Below are 13,540 nucleotides of genomic sequence, written 5' to 3' on the forward strand. Positions count from 1 at the left end.
GTGCCTGTGCTTGTGTATGTGTATGTCCCAGTAGCTCCTTAAGGGCGCAGACTATACTCCATTCATTTTCCTATGCTTGGACAGTTATGTTACGTGGACCATATACATAAGTGCCAATATCTGACCATTTTTTGACTTACACAAATGACAATTTAATATGGTACAACCTAAGAGATGTTCATTAAATATAAGCATATTTCCTACTGTGCAACAGGTGCATTCCTGAGAAAACTTATGCTCTACAAGAGGGGCCAGTAAGCTTCCCTATAAGGGGGCCACATGGTCAATGCTTTAGACTTCACACGCTATAGATTCTCTGTCCTAAGGATTCCACTTTGCCATTGTTGTATCAAAGCAGCCCTAAACAATCTGTCAATGAATGAGCATGGCTGTGTTCCAGTAAAACCCCATTTGAAAAAAACAGGCTGAGGGCACCTGGGTGGCTCAGCTGGGTAAGTGTTTGACTTCGGTTCAGATCATGATATGGGGGTCCTAGGATCAAGCCATGGGTTGTGCTCCCTGCTCCATGGGGAGTCTGCTCCAGCTTCTCCCTCTGCCCTCCCTGCTTCCTGTGCTCTCTCTCACTCTCTAATAAATTAATAAAGTCTTTAAAAATTAAAATTTTTAAATGGGCTCATGAAGAAACAGAAAACCTTCATGGTCCTATAACAAGTAAAGAAATGGAATTAGTCATTTAAAACTTCCTATGAAGGGGCACCTGGGTGGCTCAGTTGATTAAATCCTCTACCTTCGCTCAGGTCATGATCCCAGGGTCCTGGGATGGAGCCCCACATCGGGCTCTCTGCTCAGCGGAGAGTCTGCTCCCCCACCCCTCTGCCTGCCTCTCTGCCTACTTGTGATCTCTGTCTGTCAAATAAACAAATAAAATCTTAAAAAAAACCCCACAACTTCTATCAAGAAATGGTCAGGACCAGATAGCTACACTGGTGTATTCTACCAAACATTTCAAGAAAAATGTGTAGATTCACATATCTTCCACCAACAGTCAAAAAACTGAATTCCACCATCAAAGGGTTCTTCCTGATTTACTATTAGAATTATATCTATCCATTCCCCACTATTCTCATTCCCTGGCAACTGCTGAGCTCTGCATTTCTGAATACTGTTATTTCAAATTGTTATAGAAATGGAATTACAAAGTATGGAACCTTTTTTCACTCAGCATAATTATCTGGACAGCCATTCAAGTTGCTGCATATAGATCAATACCTTATTCTTTTCTATTGCTGAGTATTCTATTTCTTCTAAGTTGTCTAATTTTTTTAGCATACAGTTGTTCATAGTATGTATGCCCTTGTTAATTTATTAAAGGCTACAGGGTCTGTAGTGATAAAAAAAAGAAGATATCATTATTTCTTCATAATCACTTTCAGAAAATAAAGGAGAAATGAACACTTGCCAACAACTTTTATGAGGCCTCTATTACCCTGATACAAAAAGCAAGCAAGGAAATCACAGGAAAAAGAATAATCTACAGATCAATCTCTCTTAAGAAGACAGCTGCAGAAATCATCGAAAATTCCTAGCAAGTTGAATCCAGCCGTATATTAAAAGGATTATATATCATGAGCAAGGAGACTATATGCCAGGAACACAAGGCTGGTTTAATATCTGGAAATCAAGTATTAGAAGACACCACATAAACAGAACAATGCAGAAAAAACATATGATCAACTGAAGAGACAGAGAAAAGCATCTGACAGACTTCAACACCCCTTTCTGATAAATTTTAATAACTAGGAACAGTTCAAGCTGATAAGAGGATCTAAAAGAAACCAAACCAAAATAAAAACAAAAACAAAAACAAAAAGACAAAACAAACAAACAAATAAAAAAAACAAAGAAAGAAAGACCCACCACAGACACAAACAAACAAACAAAAAATCACCAGGAAGGTCTTACTTAAAAGGGAAAGACTGAATCTTTTCCACCTAAGATGGGTAACAAGAGAAGGAGGTTCAGTCTCACCCCTTCTTTTCAACATTGCACTAGAGGTTCCAGCTAGGGAAATTGGGCAAGAAATGTAAAATAAGAGAGGGCAACACTGGAAAGGAAGAAGTAAAACTGTGCCCATGTGCAGATGACATGATTGTGCATATACAAAAATCTTGCACATAAGAAATTCAGGAAAGGAACCACTAAAAAAATTTTCCCGTATGTAAGAAATCACTAAAAACCTATTAGCATGAATAAATGAGCTCGGTGAGTTTGCAGGATATGAGATCAATATACAAAAATCCATTACATTTCAACAGACTAGCAACAAACAGTTCAAAAATGAAAATGCAGAAAACAATTCCATATACAGTATTGTCAATGTATCACTTAGGAATACAGGTAACAAAGGAATTGCAAAACCAAAAACCATTGTTGAAAGAAATGAAAGAACTAAATAAGCAGAAAGATATCCCACATCTGGATATGGATCCAAAGACTAATATTGTTCTAATGGCAACACATTCCAAATTGATCTACTTGTGTAATCAATTCGATCCTTACCGGACAGAGTGGAATGCCAAAAGGTAGCTAAGTGGAGATAAAGGGAAGAGAAAGAAAGCCCTGGCTGGACTGATAAAGAAGCAACTTCCATAATCACACAGGGCAAAAGACAATAAGCAATTTAAGTATTACATACGTTACATACAATCTATTGCGACCTGAACAATAAACTGTGTACAATTCTCATTCCAAGATCTAGAATCACTCTTCTCAATTAAACTTTTTGTTATAATCATATAATCATAAAATTCAGAGTTAACTTTCAGGGGACACAATCTGAGATCACTGTCAGAATTGAGTGGGCCCTCCTTGATAATTATAGTCACTATAGGTTGCTAAACTGCCAGACAGACCTATTCTTTCATAACGCCGGATGATATTTTTAGTTCATTTCTATCCAGGAATGTTAAACGGTACCCAAGTAGAGGCAGTCACATGGGTGATTCTCTTGCTGCCAAAGAACTGATATAGCTGAAAGGAACTGTGTATTTCATCTCACTCGTTCAGCTTGTACTGAATGCTAGCCACGATGCCACACACAGGGTTAGGTGCCAGGAGATAGCAGAGCCCCGACTCTCGCACCAGCCCAGAAACTTGTAAACTGTTTATCATCTAATATCATCTAATTCAGTGGTTCCCAACCAGGGTGATTTTATGTCCAAGGCATATCTGGCAATGTCTAGGGACACCATTGGTCACAGTGAGGGAAATACTATTGGCATCTACTGAGTCAAGGCCAGGGATGCTTCTAGACATTCCGCGATGCACAGGACAACTTCCACAATAAGAATTATCCAGCCCAGAATGCCAAGACTATACCTACTGGGACACTTGATCTAACTTCATCTCCCCATTTTTTCAGAAGAAGAAACTGGAGCCAATGTCAGTGATATACCCAAGATCATCAGTTCCTCAGCAGGGTCTAGATGTGCTAGTTCCACTCTGTGTGCAAGAGATCTTCAGTTTCCCTTTATTGAACTAAAATTGAAGACTAATCTTTCCACGTTTGTCTTTTCCTTAAAGCAATGAGTCCTGCGTGGCATCCTGGTGGAAAGCAGCTTTAGACAGCAACAGAAAAGTAGTCACCTTTGATCTGCATGTTTCACTGCAAGAGATGGGCTCTAGACTGAGTGACACAGGTGCCTTGGCATGGTTGCATATGGCTTCTGGATTTTATTTGAGAGGAAGGATGCTGTGAAGAAAAGCATGGACTCAAGAAGTTCCATTTATTCTCCCTTTTTCTTATTCATTCACAGAAAACAACAGCAGCATACCGACCTCCTACTGTGTGCCAATCACTGAGCTAGACACCGGACACATGAGGATGAATTAAAAGTATGTGTTCTCTCCTATCAACAGCCTGCGGTAAACAGGAGACACACACATAAACAAGGCATTACAGCGTGTTGAGAGAGAAGCACTAGAGGTGGCAAGTGCAGGATGGAATAGGCATGTGCCAGTCAGAGCTGCAGGCTGCAAGCAACAGAAAACAATTTTGGCTTATTTAAGCAGGAAAGAAATTTACTGGACATATCCCAGGGAATTCACAGAAGCACCAGAGAGCCTGAAGAACAAGGCTCAGGAAACAGGCAGAAAGACAGAGGCTCAGTGCAGCTAGTACTCCAGTTCAAAACGACCATGGTGAACACTCTGCAGCCCTGCTCAGGGACCACTGGCCATCTCAGGTAAACAGCACTACCCCAGCACTGATGCTGTAAGCTGCACTGGACTCCTCTTTTCCCACGGCCCTGCAGCCAGCAGCTATGACAGGATAGCTTCTCTCACTCTTTATCTTGCCAGATCCCAGCAAAGTCTTTGGATTCAGTAATTCTGGCTTATTAATTCAGCTTTTAAAAAATTATGTTCATTTACCCATGTAGAGTACATCATTAGTTTTTGATATAGTGTCCAATGATTCATTAGTTGTGTAAAACACCCAGTGCTCCACAGATCAGTGGGACAGAGTAGAAAGCCTAGATATGGACCCACAACTCTATGGTCAACTCATCTTTGACAAAGCAGGAAAAAATATCCAGTGGAAAAAAGATGGTCTCTTCAATAAACTGTGCTGGGAAAATTGGGTAGCTATATATAGAAGAATGAACCTAGACCATTCTCTTACACCATACATACATAAAGATAAACTCGAAATGGACAAAAGACCTCAGCAGGAGGCAGGAATCAATCGAAATCCTTGAGGAGAACATAGGCTGTAGCCTCTTCGACATCAGGCACAGCAACTTCTCTCAAGACATGTCTCCCAAGGCAAAGGAAACAGAAGTAAAAATGAACTTTTGAGACTTCATCAAAATCAAAAGCTTCTGCACAGCAAAGGAAACAGTCAATAAAACAAAGAGGCAATCCAGGAATGGGAGAAGATATTACCAAATGACACTACAGACAATGGGCTGATCTCCAAGATCTATAAAGAACTCCTCGGGGGCACCTGGGTGGCCCAGTGGGTTAAGCCTCTGCCTTTGGCTCAGGTCATGATCCCAGGGTCCTGGGATCGAGCCCCACGGTCCTGGGATCGAGCCCCACGGTCCTGGGATCGAGCCCCACATTGGCTCTCTGCTCAGCAGGGAGCCTGATTTCTCCCTCTCTCTCTGCCTGCCTCTCTGCCTACTTGTGATCTCTCTGTCAAATAAATAGATAAAATCTTTAAAAAAAGAACTCCACAAACTCAACACTCAAAAAACAGATAATCAGGTTTAAAAATGTACAGAAGACATGAACAGATACTTCTCCAAAGAAGACATACAAATGGCTAACAGACACATGAAAAAATGTTCATCATCACTAGCCAACAGGGAGATTCAACTTGCTGCCACATTGAGATACCACCTTACACCAGTTAGAATGACCAAAATTAACAAGACAGTAAACAACATGTGTTGGAGAGGACGTGGAGAAAGGGGATCCCTTGTACATTGTTGGTGGGAATGCAACTTGGTGCACCCACAGTAGAAAACAGTGTGGAGATTCCTTAAGAAACTAAAAATAGAGCTCCCCTATGACCCTGCAATTGCACTACTGGGTATTTATCCCAAAGATAAATAGGGAAAAGAAGGGCCATCTCTACCCCAGTGTTCACAGCAGTAATAGCCACAGTTGCCAAACTGTGGAAAGAGCCAAGAAGCCCTTCAACAGATGAATGGATAAAGAAGATATGGTCCATATATACAATGAATGGAGTCTTATGCCTCCATCAGAAAGGATGAATACCCAACTTTTGTAGCAACATGGACGGGACTGGAAGAGATTATGCTGAGTGAACTAAGTCAAGCTGAGAGAGTCAATTATCACATGGTTCTACTTACTTGTGGAGCATAAGCAACAACAAAGGACACTGGGTGAAGGACAGCCGAGTGGGCTGGGCGAAATCAGAGGTGGAGAAGAACCATGAGAGACTGTGGACTCAGAAACAATTTGAGGGTTTTGGAGGGGAGGTGGGGAGGGAGTTAGGAGGGCCTGGTGGTGGGTATTAAGGAGGGCACGTACTGCATGGAGCACTGGGTGTTGTGCAAGAACAATGAATCTTGGAACACTGAAAAACAAACAAACCACCTAGTGCTCATCACAACACATGCCCCCCTTAGTACCCATCACCCCATGACCCCATCTCCCTACCCAACTCTGATCCCAAACCCTCAGTTTGTTTCCTGGGGTCCAAAGATTCAGTTATTCTAGATCACTCACCCTCAGTCTAGCTGTAAGGCATGCTGGGAAACTGAGCATCTCACCTGGTGAGTTTCTACAGTTGGAGACCCACTTTGTCTCCCACCACCACAACTCCTACAGTAAGGTGAAGCCCTCTTTCCAGGTTTTGCTCTAAAGTCACCTTCTCAGTGAGACCACTCTATTTAAAACTCTAATGCCTCCTTCCCCTAGCACTTGTCATCACCCTTCTATGCTACATTTTCCCCGCATGGCTCTTGCCACCATCTCATTATTTACATGCTCATCTATCTCTCCCTACCCAAATGTGAGCTCCAGAAGGAAGGATGCGTGTCTGCTTTATTCACTGCTGTGTCCCCAATTCCAGGAACACAGTAGGCTCTCAATAAACACTCAAATGAAGGAAGGAAGGAATTCTTCAGACACAGGGAGACCAAAGATCCTGAGAATCCAAACTTGCAAAAAATTCTCACTATAAAAAGCCAATGGGAAAGACACAGAACATAACGTAGCCTGGAAATAAATCAGACAGAGTTCCCTAAGGGAAAGGATACTTCAGCTGAGTCTTCAGAAAAGGCAATGCAGACAATCAAAATTAGGAAAGAAAGACTGAAGCAGTTAGGTGGATTCTAAGAATGTGTTGTTTTATATTTCACACAGTCGTGGATGCTCCCTAGCCAAGCTCCTGCATCTTTTCTGTATGGAAGAGGCCCTTGTTTGGACCAGAGCAGCACCAGCCTTGACTGCGAAAAGCCAAGGTCAGAACGTGGAGGTAGAAGACATCTCACCAAAAGCATCCAAGAGTGAGTCCTTTATAGAATAGAGTGGTAGATTCCAAGGAACACCTGGAGCCTTGAACAAAAAGGTGTAACTCTGAACGTTTTTCCCAAGGAAGGCAGTCAGACCAGTGATAAAATCAAGAATGAACAAACCTCAAAGGCAAATAAGTTTTTCTCCAGTTTAAAGGTGTTTGTGTTACTACCGGATAGCTTTTTTTTTAAGTGATCACGCTGCCCCAGAACTTTTTGTAATGCATCAAAATTCGTAGGCTGGGAAGGCCAGGACGAAAAGAGTTGGTGGCAGGGTTATTACTTGACGTTCAATTCAGTAAACAGAATTCATCCTTCTACATAGTCCTTTATATGAAATACTGCCAGCGGCTGGCTATATGGCCCAATGAGATGGAGTTTGAATGACTTGAGTTATTGGCTTTCAGACTGAATGCACGTTTATGAATACGCTGACTTCCCCCTGCACTACATGAAGTGATGTACAGCTATTCTCCACATACTTTCTGACACCATCACTTTCTTCTCTGGCTTTGGCTCATTCCCAGAGCGTCAGGATGACACTAAGTGACAATGGCTGTTGTATTCCCACTACACAGGGAACTGCTCTTGCTTCTTTCAGTGGATCCCTTCAGAAGGCCCTTCACAAGGTGTTGGGTGGACGCAAGAGAAACGAGGGAGCGGAGAAGGACGAGCTCCCAATGACCACGCCGAGGATCGACTCCTCCGTCAAATACCGCCGACTGGTCACAACTACTGGACAGTTTCCCAGGTCCTCGGGATGCGAATGGGACCGAAAGGCGAGCCTTGCACCTTGTGCCTCACCTCATCTTCTTATGACATTCAAATAAATACTAATCAAAAGGTGATTTACATCTCTGCTGCAGCGATTGCTCAAAATGCCAAAGGAAAAAGACCGCCTTAGTGCACAGTAAAACTCAAAACTCCTCTCCCCGGGCTGTCTCTGTTCCCGTCATTCCATAGCCCCTAAGACTTGCTCATAAATCAAACCCCAACAGTCTTTTTCTCATTTCCCTATTCGGTGTCAGCTCTCTGGCTTCTTCCAGTTTCCCTTTTCTACCATCACCTAGATACTGTGTGAGAAAAGAGAATAGTAAGCAAGGTGGGCTTGGGCAGAAACAGATGGCACAGATTTACAATTTAGATTTTCTTTTATAACCCACCATTATTCCTCCTTCAAGGAGTGCCCATTCTGACCAAGGCTGTGTTTTAGTCAAGGTGTAAAGTATTATGTTATCACCTGTGTGGTGATAAATAAGCCTTTAGTCCAAAAAAAAAAGAAAAAAGAAAGAAAGAATCTAACAGTGAACAAAGAAGATTTAATTACCTCAAATGTGATCCAGGAATAGCTCCTTTGTGAGAGTGGGGAAAACAGACGTGCTTTTTCCTAATTCCTTTAGCCAATGGCCAGTTCTTTAAAATCAACCTAGGAGTCAAGACAACAGTTTTTAAGACACACATATCAACACGTTTCATTTCTCAGCATACAGTTAAATGGTACTAAGGACACTATCGTTGTGCAACCGTCAACACTGTGCATCTCCGCAGTTTTCCCATCTTCCCAAACTGAAACTCTTGTCCTCATGAAACAATGCCTTGTTCTCTCCTCCTTCTGGTCCCCAGTAAGCACCTTACTACTTTCTCTCTCTCTTATCTAAATTACTCTAGGCATGTCATAAATGGAATCAGACAGTATCTGCTCTTTTCTAATTGGCTTATTTCACTTTGTGTAGCGTCGTCAAGGTCCATCCATGTGGTACCATGGGTCAGCATTCCCTTCCTTGTTAAGACTATAGAATCCTCCATAACAGAGGTATACTACCTCTGTTTATCCATTCATCCCCTGATGGACACACAGGATGCTTCCACCTTTTGTCTATTAAGAATAATGCTACTATGGGGGCACCTGGGTGGCTCAGTGGGTTAGGCCACTGCCTTCAGCTCGGGTCATGATCTCAGGGTCCTGGGATCGAGTCCCGCATTGGGCTCTCTGCTCAGCAGGGAGCCTGCTTCCTCCTCTCTCTCTCTCTCTCTCTCTCTCTCTGCCTGCCTCTCTGCCTACTTGTAATCTCTGTCTGTCAAATAAAATAAATAAAATATTTAAAAAAAAAAGAATAATGCTACTATGAACACAGGGGTATTCAGGCCACCATTTTGTTAGTTTGTGTCCAAACTTCTTGTTTTTTTTTGTTTGTTTGTTTCTTTTAAGATTTTGTCTATTTATTTACAGAGAGGAAGCACGAACATGGGAAAAGGCAGAGGAGAGAGAGAGAGTGGGAATCCCAAGCAGACTCCCCACTGTGCACGGGGCCAACATGGAGCTCTATCCCATGACTTCGAGATCATGACGTGAGCCAAAGTCAAGAGTTGGATACTTCACCCACTGGGCCAGCCAGGCGCCCCTCCAAACTTCAAACTGATTAAGAGACCATGGGTACCCATCAAAGGAGAAATGGACAAATGGGGCACATCCATACAGTGGAACCCCAGGTGCGGAATGAAGTACTAATGGTGTCACCACACGGATGAATTGGGAAAACACTACACTAGGTGAAAGAAACCAGTCACAAAAAGGTCACATATCAAGTGATTTCAGTTATTTGAAATATCCCAAATAGGTCATCCACAGAGACAGAAAGTAGATGATGGGTTGGCGGGGACTGAAGGGAGGGGGCACGAGGAGAAAACTGCTTAATGAGCACAGGGTTTCTTGTCAAAGATGTTCTGGAGCTAGTTAGAGGTGATGGTCACACAACCCTGTGAATGTACTAAATACCACTGAATCAGTCACTTTATTTTTTCATTAACTACCTTTCATTCCAGTGTAGTGAACATGCAGCCCTCTATTAGTTCCAGGTGTACAGCACAGTGATTCAACAGTTCTGTACATCACTCGCTGCTGCCCACGGTAAGTGTCCTCTTAATCCCCTTCAGCTGTTTCTCCCATCCTCCCAGCCACATTTTGCTGCTGCTGTATTGTACTAAGATCGCACGGTCCAGTGTGGCAGCCACTAGCACACGGGGCTGCCGAGTGCTCCACATGTGGTTCGTCCAAGTCAAGAAATGGCGTCAGTGTCAAATACACACTGGAGTTCAATGGCATAGTATGACCAACTGATGCAAAATATCTCATTAATACTTTCATACTGATAACATGTTCAAAAGGCAATATTTTAAATAAACTGAGTTAAAGAAAACAATAGTAAAAACAAATCCATAGGGGCGCCTGGGTGGTTCAGTGGCTTAAGCCTCTGCCTTTGGCTCAGGTCATGATCTCAGGATCCTGGCATCTCTGCTCATTGGGGAGCCTGCTTCCCTCACTCTCTCTGCTGCCTCTCTGCCTACTTGTGATCTCTCTGTGTGTCAAATACGTAAATAAAATCTTTAAAAATACATAAATAAACAAGAATAAAAATAACAATAAATAATAAATTTCATCCATTTTATTATACTGTGTTTGGGTGGTACAGGAAAATTTTAAATTACACATGTGGCTCAAATCATATTTCTCCAGGCAGGGTCAGTTGAAGGTCTAAGTTAGTCTTGGGGTAGAGGCAGGGGAATGGTCAGAGCTTCTCTGAATTCCAGGAGTCCCTCTTTCCATAGTGGGTGGGTCAGATTGAGCACAGAATTAAGTGGGGGTCACTGCAGAGGAACAAGGAGAGAAGAGCGGGTGGGTGAATGGGGGACAGGAGAGCATCACCCTGGCCACGAACTGGGACCAGGATCAGAGGGCACAGCAAGCCACACCTGAAGTGCTTCAGACTTGTGCTCTTCTCCCTAGCAGTGTTCCAAAGGAGATGCCCCTTGAATGGGGTGACACTTGAATCCTAGGGTTCATGACCGAGAACAAGACTTTGAAGGCCATGGGGAGATCCTTATCTGATCACAGCTCCTCTTGGTCACTGCAGGGATCACTTCCCAAAACAGACACCCAAGGACCACACCCCTGCTGGCACCCACAGAAGCTCTAGGAGTTGATACCATCGCATTGTGGGGCAGGCAGCCCAATGATGACAGACAGTGCCCATCCCACAACTCATGGGAGCGGGGCTCAGAGCCAGATTTCATTTCACTTAGGAAAATGAAGAAATGTGAGTTTTCTGTACCCTAACACTGTGAAGCAAATTCATGCCTGTGTCACACATAATCTGTGGCTAAGGCCGCTAGTCTTCAAACATTCAGACCATCTGAAGCACAAGGTCTGTGGGCTTTTCTGCATCTGGCTGCCTCCAGGTCTTCACTCCCATAGCCTCCACCCTGAAGCACCAGGACCCATAGGCTTCCCAGATGGGTTCATCTTCTTGAGAACATACTAAGAATTTCCAGGGGCCAGAAGCCAAAAGATCTAATAATGCAAAAGCCACCAACTCCAAACCTGTGCACTGGGAAGGATCTATAGGGAAAATAGTCCAACTGCTTCATTCTAGCTGGAAGAAAGTACAGCCTAGGTGGGAAGTGTGCACGGAGGACTTGGTCAAGCTCATACACTGGAGGTCAGGTCTCTAACTGGAAGGCACCCCTTTTCCCTCTCCTGGACATCTCAGATGTCACGGCAGCTGGCTCCTCAACATTGTCAACCTCACATCTTTCCCTTTCCAAGTAAACCAGACATTTTGCAACATGCCAGGCAGAGTCTTTCGAGCTGGAGAACATCCAGATACCAAACTGGAGACATTCCAACTCTACGGAGAAGAAATGCCTTTACCAGAATTATGCACATACGCGTCACACATGTAGATACTTACAAGCCCACATACCAGTGTGGCTTGTGTCACTAACAAACATATACACACGCATACCCACACGGAGAGAGGGAGGCTCAGTGATACATGCTCTGAAACCAAATTGCAGGGGCCGTCTTTTCAGTTGTTCACCTGGTCGACATGAAGGTGAGGGAGACCTGGACAAGCCGGCAGAAATCTGCCCATTGGAAGTCAAGGGCTCTGAGCTGCCAACAGCCTGGTACGCTGTGACCACTTCAGACACACAGCACATGCAGCAAATGTGCAGACTCTGGAGGCAGAATCTCCAGGTTCAAAGCCAGCTCCACCACCTGCTAGATGAGAGGCCTTGAGCAAAATTCATCTTGCGGATCCCCAGGTTCCCCCCTCTGTGAAATGGGGTGAGCGACAGAGCCCAGACTGTCTGTCGGTCACTGTCGGTCACTGTCGGGTACTGTCGGGTACTGTGGAGAACAAAAATCAACTCATGCAGTTAGTGCAGTCGCTGGTGTGTAGGAAATGTTTAGTAATCTGAGTGAGAAGAGTTACACAGCCCTTTCCAGAAGTATCTAGATGTTCTGCTGCTCACTGGACACAGCCCAACTCAGGAGCATACAAGCATGACCCCATACACTGTGGTCTCTGATGCTCCATCCCTGCAGACTTGCTCTGGCTTCTGGCATCTTCCCTCATTCCTGCACAATGACATGCGCTTCCCCCACATGTCCCCACTCTCTCTTCCCTTCCTCACAACTGCTGGCACTTAGAAATTCCTGCTCACCTTCTCCAGAACCCTCTCCTGACCTCCCCAGCAGGCAGGAAGACTGGATTAGGGGCTACAAGAAGAATCTCCATGCAGGATGAGGCTTGGTCCTTTTGGGCGATGACAGTCCTGGGAAATTGCCCTTTGGTTCACCTCACCCCCCTATCAACACAGAAGAATGTGCTAGGGGTCACTAGGGAGCCATCCTGGATGGGCAGGCAGCCAAAGGATCAGCTTCTCCCAAAATGTGAAGAGGGAACAGGATGTCCATGATAAGGACCAAAGAAAGTTTCCCTGAGGACCTGAGGGGATCCAGTCTCTGCTCAGGCAGCGTCACTGGTAGCTGGGTGCCTTCGTGAGAACCTGGGAGATACATATTCTGTTTGGGATTTTTCTCGTTCTGTAAGATACTGTATCCTTTACTCAACATCTGGCTTCCTCTTCTCCAAACACACCAAGATCACCTCCATCACAACACACAGTGCCTCTCTTCCAGGAGCCCCTGGCACCCTTGCATTTCTTCTCGTGCTGTATAGGCCACATGTTGAAGAATGAGGGTTCAAGAACCAGACTGCTTGATGCCAATTCCCGACTCTCTGTTTACCAGCTGTGTGACACTAGGCAAGTTCCTTAACCTCTCCCTACTTTGGTTTCCTCATCTGTACAATAAGACTAAGAATCCCTTTGTCGTAGTATTCTTGTGAGGGCTAAGTGAGTTCATTCATGGGAAGCATTCGGAATAGCACGGGGGATGCAGAACTTGTTCAATAAACACTGGCAACGATTCGTAGGACTACTAACTTGCATCTACTTCCCCCTCCACCACAGGGCTGTGAGATCCAAGAGGCTAGTGGCTACCTGCAGAGTTCATCCTTTGCCCCCAGCACAGGAGGTGACACAAAGCAGGTACTCAGTAAATACCTGTGGATGTCAGAGAAAGACAAAGAGACGAGGGGAGGGTTGGAGTAGGCAGAGTGGAGGACAGGAATGCCTTGAAGGTTGTTTAGCGCAACCTCTATATTACAAATAGAAAATTATCTAGAACC

At 44.2% G+C, this 13,540-nt stretch overlaps 2 long non-coding RNA genes across 2 annotated transcripts in view; one reads left to right on the top strand and one right to left on the bottom strand.

Annotated features, from left to right (window-relative positions):
- LOC132026839 (uncharacterized) overlaps window positions 1-10,364 on the top strand; it is a 52,006-nt gene extending 41,642 nt beyond the window's left edge. Inside the window, exons 2-4 of the long non-coding RNA XR_009407014.1 lie at window positions 6,859-7,001; window positions 7,609-7,851; window positions 9,238-10,364. This is a non-coding gene — a long non-coding RNA (uncharacterized LOC132026839). The remainder of the gene's footprint in view (window positions 1-6,858; window positions 7,002-7,608; window positions 7,852-9,237) is intronic.
- LOC132026838 (uncharacterized) overlaps window positions 1-13,540 on the bottom strand; it is a 47,895-nt gene that overhangs the window by 18,488 nt on the left and 15,867 nt on the right. Inside the window, exon 4 of the long non-coding RNA XR_009407013.1 lies at window positions 8,335-8,433. This is a non-coding gene — a long non-coding RNA (uncharacterized LOC132026838). The remainder of the gene's footprint in view (window positions 1-8,334; window positions 8,434-13,540) is intronic.

This window comes from Mustela nigripes, chromosome 11 (assembly GCF_022355385.1).
Source record: "Mustela nigripes isolate SB6536 chromosome 11, MUSNIG.SB6536, whole genome shotgun sequence".
Taxonomy (NCBI): Eukaryota; Metazoa; Chordata; class Mammalia; order Carnivora; family Mustelidae; genus Mustela; species Mustela nigripes.